The sequence below is a fragment of the Mercenaria mercenaria genome, unplaced genomic scaffold (genome assembly GCF_021730395.1).
Source record: "Mercenaria mercenaria strain notata unplaced genomic scaffold, MADL_Memer_1 contig_4161, whole genome shotgun sequence".
Lineage (NCBI taxonomy): Eukaryota > Metazoa > Mollusca > Bivalvia > Venerida > Veneridae > Mercenaria > Mercenaria mercenaria.
In genome coordinates this window covers 26,338-43,082 of record NW_026462370.1, presented here as the reverse complement: position 1 = coordinate 43,082, position 16,745 = coordinate 26,338, and the positions used below count along the sequence as shown (strand labels likewise).

Below are 16,745 nucleotides of genomic sequence, written 5' to 3'. Positions count from 1 at the left end.
GGTGCCTTTAACAAGGAAAAAAAATCTCCAGACGCCTCTAAATCTGTGGAGGCAACTTTAAGCAGCAAGAAAGTGCCGATTTCCTCAAATGCGTCTTACTTCCCCTGACGAAAGGACATCATCCGACCAGCGGAAGATCAATTCCGCCCCCGAATCTCTCTATTTACACTAGAACTCCAGTACTTCATTATTTATTGCTGTTCTTAAAGATCAAAACAACTGTCAGCAACCATGAAGGTTTTAATTGCAGCTATTTTGATTGCGTTTGTAGGTAAGTGGAAAACATACGATTTGTCAGCTGCAAGTAGATCATTTTCCAGACAGAATCGATAGATTAAAACTTTTTAAAAATTAATTCGCAAGGAATTTTAGGTACTGTAAACAATAAAAACTATTTTCAACAATTTCAGTGGTAAGGTAAAAGAGCAGGGTTTGTGGAGATGAATTAGGCCATTTCATGGCGTCAAGTTCGGAAAAAAATCTAGCCAGCCCCTACTCATTTTAATCTGAATCTGGGCCACCAGATGTAATGTTACATATTTAAGCGGAAGTGATTTACAAAAAGTGCTTATAAGACAGCATAAATTCTGCTACAGTTTTCTTTGTATGTCGTTTCTTTTAATTTAACACATTAGTTCTGTCCTCATTAAACGCTTATAGCAGAACTGTAAACCAGATTAAACAGTGTTGTTTTTAGCTCACCTGTCACGAAGTGACAAAGTAGTTCTTCTTTTTTGTGACCACTTGTTGTCCGTCGTCCGTCGTGTGTCAACAATTTTTAAAAAAAATCTTCTTCTTGAAAACCACTGGGCCGAATTACACCAAACTTCACAGGAATGATCCTTGTGTGGCTCCCTTTCAAAATAGTTCAAAGAATTGAATTCCATGCAGAACTGTAGTTGCCATGGCAACCGAAACGAAAAACTTTAAAATCTTCTTGTTTAAAACCACAGGGCCTAGGGCTTTGATATCTGGTGTGTATCATGATCTAGTAGTTTTCTATCAAAATTGTTCAAATTATCCACCTAGAGTCAAATATGACCCCGCGCCGAGGGTCACGTGGTTTATATAGACTTATATAGGGAAAACTTTGAAAATCTTCTTGTACAAAACCACATGGCCTCGGGCATTGATATTTGGTATGTCGCATCATCTTATGTTCCTTTACCAAGATTGTTCAAATTACCCCCCAAGGGTCAAATATGGCCCCTCCCCGGGGGTCTCATGGTTTATATAGACTTATATAGGGAAAACTTTGAAAGTCTTCTTGTACAAAACCACATAACATAGGGCTTTGATATTTAGTATGTATCATCATCTAGTGGTCCGCTGCCAAGACTGTTCACGTTATCCCCCTAGGTTCAAATATGGCTCCGTGGGGTCCCAAGTTTTACATAGACTTATTAAGGAAAAAAAAGTTTAAAAACCTTCATGTCTGAAACCACAACACTCAGACCTTTGATATTTGGTTTGTAACATTGTCTTATGGTCCTCAACCAAAATTTTCAAGTTGTACCCCTTGGGTGAAAAGAGCCCTGCCCTGGGGGTCCCAAGTTTTATATAGACTTATATAGGAAAAAGCTTTTAAATTCTTCTTGTCTGAAACCATACGACCTAGGCTTTTGATATTTGGTATGATGCATTGTCTAGAAGTCCTCTTCCAAAATTGTTCAGATTATGTCCCTGGGGTTAAAAAGGCCCCGCCCTGGGGTCACTTAGTTATTATTTGAGTTATATACGAAGAATACTTAAAAATCGTCTGATCCTATTTCCAAGACTGTAATTGTAATTACCTGATGACCCCAAGTAGTATGATGTCACTTGACTGTGACCTTGATCTACTGGCATACTTTCTTGTTGTTTAGCTCGACCATTCGAAGAATAGGGGAGCTATCCTTCTCGCCCCGACGTCGGCGTGAGCGTGAGCGTCACACAAATGTTAAAGTTTGCTTACCACCCCAAATATTTTCAAAGTCCATTGAGATATTGCTTTCATATTTTGCATACTTGTTCACCATCATGACCCTAGTCTGTAAAAAGGAGGAGGCAACTCTATCGAGCATTTTGGCTGAATTGTGGCCATTTTCGACTTAGAATAAATGTTAAAATTTGCGTACCACCCCAAATATTTTCAAGGTCCATTGAGGTATTGCTTTGATATTTTGCATACTTGTTTACCATCATAACCCCAGTCTGTAAAAAGAGGAGGCAACTCAATCAAGTATTTTGACTGTATTATGGCCCCTTTTCGACTTAGAATAAATGTTAAAGTTTGCGTACCACCCCAAATATTTTCATAGTCCATTGAGATATTGCTTTGATATTTTGCATACTTGTTAACCATCATGATCCCAGTCTGTAAAAAGGAGGAGGTAACACTATCAAGCATTATACTAAATTATGGCTCCTTTTCAAATTAGAATAAATGTAAATGTTTGTGTACTACTCCAAATATTTTCAAAGTCCATTGAAATATTGCTTTTATATTTTGCATACTTGTTTACCATCATAACTCCAGTCTGTAAAAAGGAGGAGGCAACGTTGTCAATCATTTTGACTGAATTATGACCCCTTTGCGACTAAGAATATGCTTATTGTAATGTTAAAGTTTTACTCATTGCTTATATTATACTATCAGGCACTGAGAATAGTCGAGTGCGCTGTCTACTGACAGCTCTTGTTAAGATACTGCCTTGAAATTTTGATGACATACACGGTTTTGCACACAAATCGTAAAACTGAATTTCATTACCCATGAATGTGACCTACAGACTTTCCTAATATTTTATCATCAGTTACACATTTGAAACATGTAGCTCATATTACTTAGGTGAGCGATCCAGGGTCATCATGACCCTCTTGTTTTATTATTTTTTTATCCCAGTTACTGTGTTGGAATCGAGTACACTGTACATCTTTCTTACTTTTTTCAAAACATATCCTATTCAGTCTATGTGAGTGGAGATCAATGCATTGCAACCACTGATTGCTATAGCTATGGGATGATTACATGTGGAGGCGCACACAAAGTCGTATGCGTCCAACATCAATTTTCTGGAGGCCATTGCAAATGTACCGACGGAGGTGCAGGAGGTAAACAAAGTTTTATACCATTTGTATGTATACACAGACAAATAGCTACGCAGAGTCACGCCAAGAAAATTGCTTTAAAGCATAAACAATATACCCAGCTTCTCCACATACATGTGTATATGGTAAATATAAATTGCTGATCAATAGTGCTTAAAGGAGAAGAATTCTATAAAACTTGTCTTTCATTCTTATCCTTTCCTGTTTCGTCTTCTCTACAGTATGTCATATGTATAAATATATGTACTCTATTTTGGGAATAAATATTTTTAAACTAACAGTGCTTCGGTATGTTCAGCTTTAGACTCTGCCTTGGTTCAGATGGTAACACCGTTGTACGAGTATGTGTTTTCTTTGTAACTTGATGTATCATATTGATTGACTTACCGTCAAAAGTCCATTACTGGTTTAAGGTAGCGCACAATCATGTTGTTTGGTAGCGTAGTTCACCGTTCTACATTGTTCTATAGTTTGCAAATCATACATATGACGTTGCCGTTAATTTATGATACATACTTTTTCATAAGTAAAGCCAAAATTTTTATTGACAATTTATATTGCATTACAATGATTTTATACATGTTATATTTAAAAAAAAAAATTCTTATTTTACAATATCTTAAGAAAAGTGGATTATGAAATATGAGTTAACTTAATTGGACTAGTTCTGATGTGAAGAATACTACCATATTTATTCAAAAAAGACACAGAGTCACCACCGTTAACGAATATAGACAGTGGATCACAATAAAAGCAGGAATGTATGAGGGCATTGCTATTGCTGACTATATAACTACATATTGTAAGAAGTGTAACCAACATTTATGTATAAGGATTTCAATTGGGAGTGTTTGATCAAATGCTGCTTTACGCTTAATTTTACAAATAAAAGTAGTCACACTTAACGGTAAGAAATGTAAACTAGATGTAACTTAATTAAAAGAACAAGGAACGAAAATGACGGGAAGCTTATGCCGACTAGTACATGTATTTGGTAACGTAGTTCATAAAAATGCTTATTTGTAAGAACTATATCATTGCTTATGATAGAAATAAAAGTTAAACATGAGACATAAAATGAATCAACAATGCAACGTCAATATCTGAAATGATTAAAACGATTCTGATCACAAACTATTTTCCCATTTTGTGAACTACGTTACCATCTCCAGCATGCTCTCCATTTATAGCATGTATACCTATGTTTGCATTTATTGTAGCGGTAACACACCACAAAGTCATCATATTACTACTGGAAAATGTAGAAAATTAATATTATATAATTTGGTTAACTTACTAGATCTGTTACTAAACGACAACTGGTTAAAATCTGACTTTTGTTACCTTTATTTGATGAAATTACACAGGGGACGCACCGTCCTTGTTTGCACAGAACACCGTGAAGTGTAGTCAGTGCCTATGTGAATTGCTACCCAAGAAATTATTCATAGATTTAAATATTAGACATTTTGCTAATTTGGTAGTAACGTAGTTCACGGTAACGTAGTTCACAAGAAAAGGAAGCTTAAGTCTGAATTATTAATCATGATGTACAGTAAAACATTTTTGCTTTAATTCATACTGTTTACTAATATGTATATAGTGAGAAATAAGCATACCTTTGTTTTAATGCAAATAGCAGTAATGTATGGTAACGTACCTCACAAAATAATGTAGATTTAAGGAGTATCGATTTTAAGGGGATTTTTGAAAAATTATCAAGACACATGAACGAAATAATTTCATATTGTACCTTTTTTGACTTTTTTGTTTTGACTGACTTAGAGGCTGATCATAGTACATCTATATTCACATAGATTTTAAAATGTTCATCTCAAAATGGGACCGTAGTTCACAGAGATTTTTTCGATATAATAATATCGCTAAAATGCTTTTTATATTTCTAATCTGCTCTATACCGTCTACTCTTTAATATGGAAGAATAGGCTTGAAACGGCAGTTTAACGAAAATGCCCACTTTTCCGGTTTTTAATGAGTAATTTCTTTCAGAAACAAAGATTACTGCTAGATTTAACCATTGGTGAAAACATTATGATAATTTTCTTTTGTGATCTATGACTTTCCTCAAGGCATTTGTTTTTTTTTTTTTTTTATTAATATTTAAGAAATAGTAAGTTTCCAAACATGGTTTATCATAGAATAACCCGAGTTTTAAGTTCTTATGCGTAAGAATATACCACGAAGGCCGTAAGCCTGAGTGATATAATTATTGTTTCGCATAAGAACGAAAAACTCGGATTATTCTACGATATATCACTCTTTGGACCTTATTCTTTCGATTCTAACACGACATACTAGTAGCAACAGTGTAAGAAAAATTGGTAACTACTTTTTACGACCGTGCTACGCGCCTGGATTGGATGACCTCATTGCACACGAGCGGTTTATTGCAGAATAACCCGAGATAGATTTTGCTCTACATGTATTATTATCATAATACTAGATTTATATAGCACCCTCTTTATGATAGACACGTTTAAAGGCGCTTTGTAGGTCCACATTCGTAACATATCGCATAAATTTGTAACAGATTTCGTACGTATGCGATCGCATTCGTAACAGATAAAATGTGTTACGAATGTGTTTGTCCAACATAGAGGTTGACATGAGAAGCACATAATTATGTATCATATTGAGTTTTATACTGCAGATGTTCAATCAGTTGGTTGTCATCGCAACATCATTAAATGACCGTCATAAGCACCATCAAAAGTTAGCGTCGTCGTCGTCGACGTCATTAATGTCATAACATTATTTGAGCCGCATCATGACAAAATGCGCTTTTGGGAATCCTCGATGCTTTGCAACCATGGCAGTGTGGACCCAGATCAGCCTGCGCATCCACCGTTCGCTGTTATTTCAAAGAAATCTTATTCTATCTGAATATGAAATTTTCTGACCCTAATTCTTATGTATATATCCACAGGTCAGCCTAAATATAGCATTTCCGGAAATTCACGAAAATGTCTACCAATTTTCCCGTGACGTGGCTCATTTTTTAAATCATTTCTTCATTCACTGCCAATACCACTATAATATGATTACAACTTCAGCTACTTCTACTGTTATTTCGACTTGCTGAAATTTAGACCCACATGCTCTGGTCACTGGTTCGAACCCGTTGGCGACATACATTTGTAGCTATCTTTCGTCATCCAAAGCTGTTTCAAGCTGGTTGACAAATAGGAAGTTTCTATGTCATGGGAAAAATTATGTACAACTTGTCATCGGCGGAGTAGTTAGCCTTAATGTCTATGAGCTTTTAAGAAAATACACCTTATTTTCTAGTTGCCATCACCCCACTGAGCCCGCCTGTAAGGTAATAGGCCTTCTTTTATTATATTTCCGCCGTGAAATAGCGAAGTCTCTGCGTTCGTGTGGTTATATATATATAAATAGGTTCTTGTCTTTGGCATAACTTGCCAATGCATAGTCAGATTTTCAAATTACTTGGTGCAAATGACCAGCATCAATATGTGTGTTGCGATCATGATCCTTGTTGCTATATCCAAGATCAAGGTCACAGTTGAGCTTAGAATCGTTTTGTTATTTTGTTGTAATATATATGTTTGTGTCCGGATCATAACTCACTTTAGTCAGATTTCCAAATACTTTGGTACAAATTACCACCATTTATTGACAATCTGTAGTGATCATACTACACCTATTACTGCAAACGTTTCAAACTTTGGCATCCTGTAGAATGGTTTTGATGAATATTATGTTTGTTTGTTGGATTCAGAGCGCCTGTTGTCAACAGTATTTAAATTATACAGCTTATGGCAGTTAATCTTACCATTGATCCTAGAACAGACCAGTCCAAAATGTTGATGCTGATTATCATTATAATGATGATGATGATGATGATGATAATGATGACAAAAATATCAATAATTTTAAAATCAGTACAACAGTATCTTTACGTTAGTAACCAACAACTTCCCAGCTTGAAACAGCACCGTGTGGCGAAAATCGCAACATATACGAGAAGTTTTCACCCGGTCTCTAACGTGTGCCCCTCGACACTCTTTATTTATTTTTACTTTATTTGGGTTTTACGACCCACCAATACATTATAGGTTATATAGGGCCAAAACAGACTACAAATTTTGGTGTCATATCTCATTTACATCGAAATAAAAACATGAGGTATGGAATCAAAATTTGCATACCTGCTGGAATCACAGAGTTACAGCAAAACCAAGTGTTAAGACCCTATTAGTCGCCTTTTACGATCACGCAAGGGTCCCTCGACACTCTAGTCGATGGTTAGTTTTTCCAATTAATTTCAATTGAAATTATTTCCTAGCTCATATATATACGGATATGTATATATACGAGTTTACTCTCATACGTTCGTTTACGTGTCTGGTAAAACGTACCGATACGCGTAAGGTCTTAACTGGGTGGATGAGAGACACAATATCTCTGGAAATTCCGGCCCTGACTAGGAATTCAACCCGCTCCGTCCGTTCCGTTATTTGCAAAACTATCCACTGCACCTCCCTCACCGATGGAGTTACTCGTGCCGCCCTTATAGAATAAGAGTGTTTCCATACGAATGCAGACACCAGGCTTGGCAAGAAAACTCTCTTAGTAAATATAATACAATATAATTCAAGTCAGGGTTTAAATGGAACATAATTAGTTCATTTGATGTCCATTGTCGTCAGTAAAAGTATTTCTGATGTTTAAAACTATTCGCAACAAAACGAAAACGAAAAACCTATCTTGCAGCGAACCCGCGGACGCCGAAGACATCAGGATCAGCACAATAGCCATGAGCAGTCTTCGAATAGTCAAGCTAGTTACTACTTTTAAGTACACATAAATGTACATATACCCGGTGTTCAGCTTTAACAAGACTAGTTATGTTAGTTGAGAATGCCTTGATCTTGATTTTAGTGCACTTTATTTGTTGTTGAAGCGATACAACCCGCAAATTGCCATTTATAAAAGTTGAACAGAGATTGCATGTGGTGTGCATCGTCCCCTTTAATCATACATACTCATATACATGTATTCATGCATTTAGTAATAATGAAATCTTACAAACTAAAGCCGATATGGGAAATCTATAAGTGACATTTACATGCAATACCATGCTACTATGGACAGACCACTCATGATAACGACACCCTTGCCGAATTAAATTGCCAGATAGCAAAATAGTATGACAAATGACAAATGACAAATTTTATTTGCTCTACGGCCCCCGGCCCATGCAAAACATAAACAGCAAATATTTTCAAACTGCATAGCATGTGCATTGTAGATCATGCTGACAAACATATAATATATTATATTCAGCTACAACATTATGTCAATTTAATATAATGGTAATAAATGACTTCTTCCTACTTATGTTATTCTTTGTAAGTCTTGTAATCCATTGTTTTCTTTTCTTAAAAGCGTAGAACAAATATACTGCTACTGACTTAATTGTTTCTCCATTTTTGACAGACATTAGAACATTAAATTTATTTAAATTTGGCGGAGATATATATTTTTTAGTATATGTAACTTACGTAGTTCGGAATAAAATTCACATACTCATCTTCTACCGAGTTGGAATTGCAAATTTTACATATTCTGTTTTGTCTTGGTACATTAATATATCGACCTCTTTCAATTTCTAAGTCATGCGAACTTACTCTAAAATTAACGAAGGTATATCTAAATTTTTTAACATCTAGTACATCCAGTTACATTTCATAGTTAAATTCGTTCTTAAATAACACATAGTTTGAAAGTTTAACATTTGAATGTATTGCTATGTTCCATTCCTGTAAAAATATGTATTTCAATCTATTTTCAAACGTTTTTAAAAATGAGAATTCAGACTGAACAAATTGATAAGCCCATACATACCCAAAACCATAACTTTGTAAACAATGCCTAATGGAAGATACCCAATTATTAAGACCATTTATGTCATCATTTAGCATCATGTTATAACATTTTTTTACCAATCTGCTATTCGGCATTTTTATAATCTTCAGCCAACATTTTATACGTGGTTATGTACATAGGGTATCTTGCACAGTCACCCAGCGTAGCAAAATTTGAGGCACTTTGTTTAGCACACATGAAACGTTTACAGGCATAATACTGTGCCCGTTCTAGTTGATCGAACCTACATATATCCCAAATCTCTGAACCATATAATAGTTGTGGACAAATTTTACTGTCAAAAAGTTTAAAAAATACAGTTTTAGATACCTGACCAGACTCATAAAGTACCAAAATATAAACCTAACCGGAAATAGCCCTCTTGTCATGGCCCACTATCGCTCGCATGAGTAATACTACACTATACATGTTATTAAATGCCATTTTAGAGGCCATAGCTTGATATGGCTACTCTTCGAGAAAAAAACCAAATAAAAGATCTTAATGATATATAATTTCAACGCAAGTTTGGTCAAAATAAAATAAATGTGATCTCTGTCATGTTCACAATGCTAAAAAGAGCAAATTTTGTCGATTTAGGGGCCATAACTCCGGCACAAGTGTTGCTATATAGCTGGTTTTCGTAATGAACCCAGATGTTATAGATATTTAATTTCTATACAGGTTTGGTCAAAATGAAATAATAAATACGGTCTCTATGTGTTCACAAGAGTAAAATAAGCAAGTTTTGCCATTTCAGCAATAACTCCGAGACAAATGGCGCGATATGGCTGATTTAAAAGGCAGTGAGAACCTATATAAGTTTAATAAAAATCAAATAATGAATAGTCTCCATTGTGTTGACAAGGATAAAAATCTTTTTTTTTTTTGCCAGTTCATGGGCCGTAACTCTAAGTCAACTGGTGCAATTCGGTTGTTTTTGAAAGGAACCGAATTCTTGTAGATATTTAAGATGTATGCAATTTGAGTCAAAATAACTTGGCCTTCATCGCGTTCACAAGGCTAAAATCAGTAATTATTGCCATATATATATATATATATATATATATATATATATATATATATATATATATATGTTCTGTGCAAGTTTTGTCAAAATCATCAAATAGTCCCTGTCGTATTCACAAGAAAAATGTGAACGGACTGACGGTAGGAAGACGGACGACGGACGACGTACAAAGAATGATCACAATAGCTTACTTTGTCACTTCGTACAAGTGAGCTAAAGCATGTTACAAATGGGTTTCAGATGTAAAAATGCACTTTTTTGTTCAATTTTCCAATTGAAAATGACATGTGACAAATGCGATCTGAGGTCACATCAAAAATCGGCATCGATCACATTCGTCTCAAAAGTTGTTACATATGTGCTTGATTTATGTTATATATGCGATCTCATTTGTAACACCTATTACATGTACAAATGCGATCTGTTACGAATGTGGTCCGACAGCGCTTTACATATAGCAAACGCAGTCACACAGGGCGCGAAATTCTTCCTCTACTAGTACAGACAAAGAGTGATCTGGCTCTTTAACGTGTCCGGTGTATAGTATGGCGAACCGTTTGGGTCAAAAGTTCCCAGATACCACCAGCAGGTATAAACTGGAAATGTATTTTCGGGTATATATATTGTATATGCGGGTATAATTTTATACCTGCAGGTATGATTTTGTACCTGCGGTCATAGTTTTATACCTGCAGGTATAGGTACAATTTTTATACCTGTGGGCATAAATTTTTACATACCCGCAGGTATACAATTTTATCCCGCCTCCTACAAGATTCTTGCATTTCTATTGGTCAACAGGCGTCACGTGGAGACAGGATATATCCCATATCCTGCCAGTATATTACGGATATGAATTTTGATTAAAAACAAAACGGCTGCCGTATCGCTAGGGTAATTAAAACAAGTCAGATTATAAGCCCAAGCTATAGATATCATTTCCGAGAAAAAAAAAGTGTTTTCTTGCCGCTCTTATTTTTCGTATTTAATTTAGGTTTGTGAAGTGAGTGTAAATTATATAGAAGAACAGTAACCCGGCACGGCCCCGATTGACATTGACCGTTGACAGGTTGAAATGTTGTTTTAGTAAAATCATCGAAAAGCAAAGGAATTAACACATTTGTAAGACAACAGTTTGTTGTAGGATCATTTAATCTACCTGCAAGATAAAGGAATTAACAGGAAACGGGACTAAAGCTGAAGTTTTAAGACATTTCTGACATCGTCTAATCTGATAATGGAACGTAAAAGTTTTTCAAAACCAGTTCATAACCTGTATAAATGAGCTTCTGTGTTTTGTGGTTCTGTTAAAATACAGTTTTTTTTTTCATTTTATGTCTGGTGTTAATCAACTATAATCAAAGCTTTGTTGTTGTTTCGTCATTGGCATTAAACTCGCCTGATATGGATTTCCTCGACAGCGTATATCCCGTATCCTGTCACCAACAAGCAGTGTAACTAATAATACCCGCATCCTGTTAAATCATTTATCTTGCACGTAGATTAAATGATCCAACAAACTGCTGAGTAACAAATATGTCAATTCCTTAATTTCACGATGATTTAACTATTTAACTTCCAAAACAAGATTTAAACGTCCCTTATCCTATACAGAGTTATTCCGCTTTTACGACTAATTTTGTCAAACTTCATGAGCCTCAACGTAGATATAGAATGAAATCGGTAAGAAAACACTTAATTTACTCTCGGAAACGATACTCTCGTTTGAGCTAATATATAATCTGACTTGATTCAATTACGCCAGCAGTGTGGCAGCCATTTTGTTTTGATCAAAATTCATATCTGAAATATACTAGCAGGATATGGAATATATCCTGTCTCCACGTGACGTCGATTGACCAATAGAAATGCAAGAAACTTGTAGGAGGCAAGATAAACAAATATACTTGCAGGTAAAATTTTTATACCCGCAGGTGCATTTTCCAATTTATACCCGCAGGTATAAAACTATTAGGTATATTTGTAATACTACTGGTGGTATCTGGGAACTTTTGACTTTGACCCAAACGGTACGCCTTAGTATAGCACCGATACACGCGAAACCGTCTTTCATGTGAAGAACCAGTACATGCCTCTTACCGGTAATCGGGTTGGAGACACTCAAGAACATCTCAGAAATTTCCAGTTCCTTGACTGGGTTTCAAGCCCCGGGCAGTCAAGCGTGTTACTACTAGACCACCGGCCCACCCGTATGTATGTAGGTTAATTGCTGGTCGTGTTAGAAACTAGTATGTTATATTTTCTATATCTTTGTTATTATTTATTTCCAGATAAAACAGGTGTACATTAATAAGTTTATGCAGCTGTATATTAAAGTATGGTCGCTTTTTAGTTAATAAAACATTAAAGAAATAAAGGAAATTCAGTTACCCTTTTAAGATTTGATTGGTGTTCCTTGACCGTCGTATCAATGATAAGTTTTGTAAATAGAACATCGGAAAACAAACTTGCTATTCTGGCATGAAATTCGTCAAAGGCTAAAACAGGGACATAAATAGATACAATACATTTTTCCCACAGGCACCAGTATCGGACCTGGGACAAAAATATGTTTGTTTTCATCCTAAATGGGTTAAAAATGAATAATATGTAGTGAAATATGAGCCCCCTTCAAAATATACATATGTCTATTGAAGGCCAGAATCTCGAGAATCGAGCCTGCGAGCAATGAGTTCACTTCCCGGGCCGTTGTGAAATAAATTCTCTAGACAATTAAACAAACTACCTATCACCATTTCACGTGTACATTTAGCTACAAAATGAGACCGACCTCAAGTCTGTAGCCCTACCCATTCATGAAATATCTATCAGAAAACGAGTGGTTTTCTGCTGAAAGTTCCAGGTAGACAGAAATGTGGCACAACGAAACGGTACGAAATCACGGACTAAAATATGTTTGTCAGCCAAGCAAGGGTCAAATTCAATAAAAAATACTAAATAGTATAAATAAATACAGTTGAACTTCAATGGCTCGAACTCGGATCTTTCGAACACCCGGGATCGCTCGAACTCTTTGCCCGGTCCCGAATTTATTCCTTCTTTATTCTATATAGTTCTAACTCGGATCGCTCGAACTTCGAAAATTCGAACTCTCGAACTCATTTGGTGGTCCCCTTGGCTTAACTAAGTGATAATTACACCTGTTTAGTCGAACAGACAATTTGTCGCCGGAATGGCTTGTGTTTACAAAGTTTTTCACACCTGCCTGACATTCGCCAAGCTTCTCCTTTAACCGGCGCGTGCGTAGTTTTCACACGCTTATGTAATTAGCGTCGGTATACGACAAAAAAATTAAACAAAGTGACTTTCGTTCACTGCAATGCTTTAATGGGCTTTGATTATACGAATAAAATTATTTAAAATAATTGAGCAGTGTCTGTCTTTATTTTTTCTGCATAAAATCGGGAGATCCGATGTCAACTTTCATACTGCTTTAGCATGGCTGAACAACTTAGTAAAGGACCCGGACACGGGTGGATAGCTAAGTCGGCTACCGGAAAGCAATATATTTGATAATATTTGTACTGAACTATGATTCATAAAGGTTTGCTATTCATGTCTTTCTATTTGATGCTGTCTTCACAAAAATTCTTATAATTATATAAGTGTGTTATCTGTCTTTCATTTTCGTATCTATGTTATGTTTGAAAATAAATAATAAAGCATATTGCAGCGTTCGTTTTTTAATTATCATCATATAATACACACATTTAGATACAATATGACATTATATTACGATGTAAGGTTTGTAACACATCATGCCCTCGAATTCCCAAATTCAAAATGGTCGCCATTTGGATGGCTCGAACAACGGAAAATTCGAACTAATTTCCACGGGACCCTCGAGTTCGAGCCATCGAAGTTCGACTGTACATAAACTAGGGCCACTCACAATCGTCAGTAGCATCTCAAACACACGATATTGGCGTTTCAAATTTTTCCACGGTCTTTCAATTGAATGCTACGCCATTGAACAGAATTCGTAAGGTATTTTTAAACGCAATTTCTGATTGGCCAATAGCGACACATCTCCGACAGAACCGCATCGTTTCGCACAAAATTACTCTGATATTATCGTTTCGGTTTCAATGGCGGATAATACAATTGAAAGACCGACGGAAAAATAAAAAAGTAAATATCGCGTGTAACAGATGATACTGACGGTGGTTAGTGGCCATAATTTGCATATTTAGTTATACTTGTTATTAATGTCAAATGAATTTGACCCTTGCTAGGCTGACAAACATCTTTTAGTCCGTGATTTCGTACCGCTCCGTTGTGCCACATTTCTATCTACCTGGAACTTTCAACAGATAGGCACTCGTTTTCTGATAGATATTTCATGAACGGGAAGGGCTAGAGACTTCGGGTCGGTCTCATTTTGTAGCTAAATGTACACGTGAAATATTGATAGGTAGTTTGTTTAATTGTCTAGAGAATTTATTTCACAACGGCCCGGGAAGTGAACCCATTGCTCGCAGGCTCGATTCTCGAGATTCTGGCCTTCAGTAGACATATGTATATTTTGAAGGGGGCTCATATTTCACTACATATTTTTCATTTTTAACTCATTTAGGATGAAAACAAACATATTTTTGTCCCAGGTCCGATACTGGTGCCTGTGATTTTTCCTGGCTAAATTAAATGTACATGTATATGATATCGTAAAACGCCCAATTCCTCTAAGATTGGTTGAAACATGTGTTACCGTTTCCGCTTCACCAGGGAGCGTATTAATATGAAATGAGCCGCGCCATGAGAATACCAACATAGTGGCTTTGAAAGCAACCAGCATGGATCCAGACCAGCCTGTGCATCCGCGCAGTCTGGTCAGGATCCATGTTGTTTGCTTTCAAAGCCTATCGCAGTTAGAGAAACTGTTTGCGAACAGCATGGATTCTGACCAGACTGCGCGGAGGGGCAGGCTGGTTCGGATCCATGCTCGTCGCAAAGCCATTATGTTGGTTTTCTCATGTTGCGACTCGTATGTATGATAATGAAACCTCCTGTTAAAGAACCCAAAAGAATAACAGGTTTATCATTGTTTTAACATACGTTTATATCAAATAACGAGTTACGTACACAGGATTAAAGCTATATGCCCTTTTTTCAGGTTATGCGTGCACAATGAAGGCTGATTGTCCCGACTGTTCACATTTTCAGGAAAAGCACTGCATTGATGGACTATGCCATTGTACGGTTTAGGATTGGTGGTATCAGACATTCGAAATAAATATCAATAATATACGTTCGTACGTTTATTCTTGTCAAATATTTTAAGGCGTGGTCTATCAATCTCATTTATTTGAAAGTTTCTCAACATTACTACCCATATCATATGACACAATGCCATGGTGCTTTTCTTTTGCAGAAATCTTCAAGGAATTATTTCCCTTTTTATACATACCTACTGTTTTGATACATTTCTCTGTCTCTGTTATTAATAGATACATTTGACACAGACTTATAAAAAGCTATTATCCTATATCCTATATATATTGCCCCTTTTGGACTTAGAAAATCAGTTTTCTTGGTTGAGTATTATGTTTAAGTTAGCTTTTCTCATTAACCATCAAAGCTATTGCTTTAAAACTTGCAACAGTTTTTCACCATCATAAGTGGACGCTGTACGTCAAGAAACAAAACTCTATCCTGCTTTTTGCAAGAATGGTGACCCTTTTTAGATTTAGAAAATCATGGGTAGGACAATATTTCTATTATACAAAAAATCAGATGAGCGTCAGCACCCGCAATGCGGTGCTCTTGTTTACAGGTCAAACTGCTCATGTACTAAATCCGATAAAACCCACTGCAACATATGTTTTGGTTTTCGCCCTGCATATCAACAAGCATGCCTCTTTTCTATCCTAAGAATACATATTGGGCGGGGTGTAGGTGAGGCAGAGACAAAAAGCAGCTTCTAGTTATCCTTAATGCAGTTCTTCAGTAGATATATCTTGTTCGTCTATGATTGTTTGCTTTCCCTCTAATACTTAACTTTTGGCATTGTATTCTTGTCTTCTTGTTATGCACTCGAAGGCGAGCGTATTAAAATTACACTGTCCGTCCGTGCGTTCATGTGTACGTCCGTGTAAATTATTGTCCGGGCTGTAACTCTGCCATTCATACAGGGATTTCAAAATAACTTAATATAAATGATTTTCATAATGAGACAACATGTCCTGCCAAGACACAGATCCCTAGTCCCAACGTCAAGGTCACACTAAGAGGTCAAATGTAAACAGGGTCTGTTTTGTGACCGATCCATAATTCTACCATATATGAAGGGATTTTAAAATAACTTGGCATAAATATTTACCATTATAAGACAGTCTGTCTTGTGCAAGACTCAGACTCCTGTCTCCAAGGTCAAGGTCACACTTAGAAGTCAAAGGCTAACATAGTATGTTTTCGTGTCCGGTTCATAACTCTACCATTCATAAAGAAATTTTTTATTTATTTAGCATAAATGTTCCCTATATTGAGATGACGTGTCATGCGCACGAGACTCAAACCCCTAGCTCTAAGGTCAAGGTCACACTTAAAAGTCAAAGGTTAACAGGGTCTGTTTATTGTCCGCTCAATAACTCTGCCATTCATCATGGGATTTTGAAATACATGTATTAAGAGCATTGATGGTAAAAATGCATTTTAAAATCCGCTAAATGCGTTTTATGATAGTCATATATGC

General features: G+C 36.1%; 1 long non-coding RNA gene across 1 annotated transcript; it reads left to right on the top strand.

Annotated features, from left to right (window-relative positions):
- Positions 1 to 131: 131 nt before the first annotated feature.
- LOC128553669 (uncharacterized) lies at positions 132 to 15,299 on the top strand. The gene is made up of 3 exons (XR_008369402.1): positions 132 to 271; positions 2,950 to 3,093; positions 15,168 to 15,299. It is a non-coding gene; the product is annotated as an uncharacterized LOC128553669 (long non-coding RNA).
- Positions 15,300 to 16,745: the final 1,446 nt, after the last annotated feature.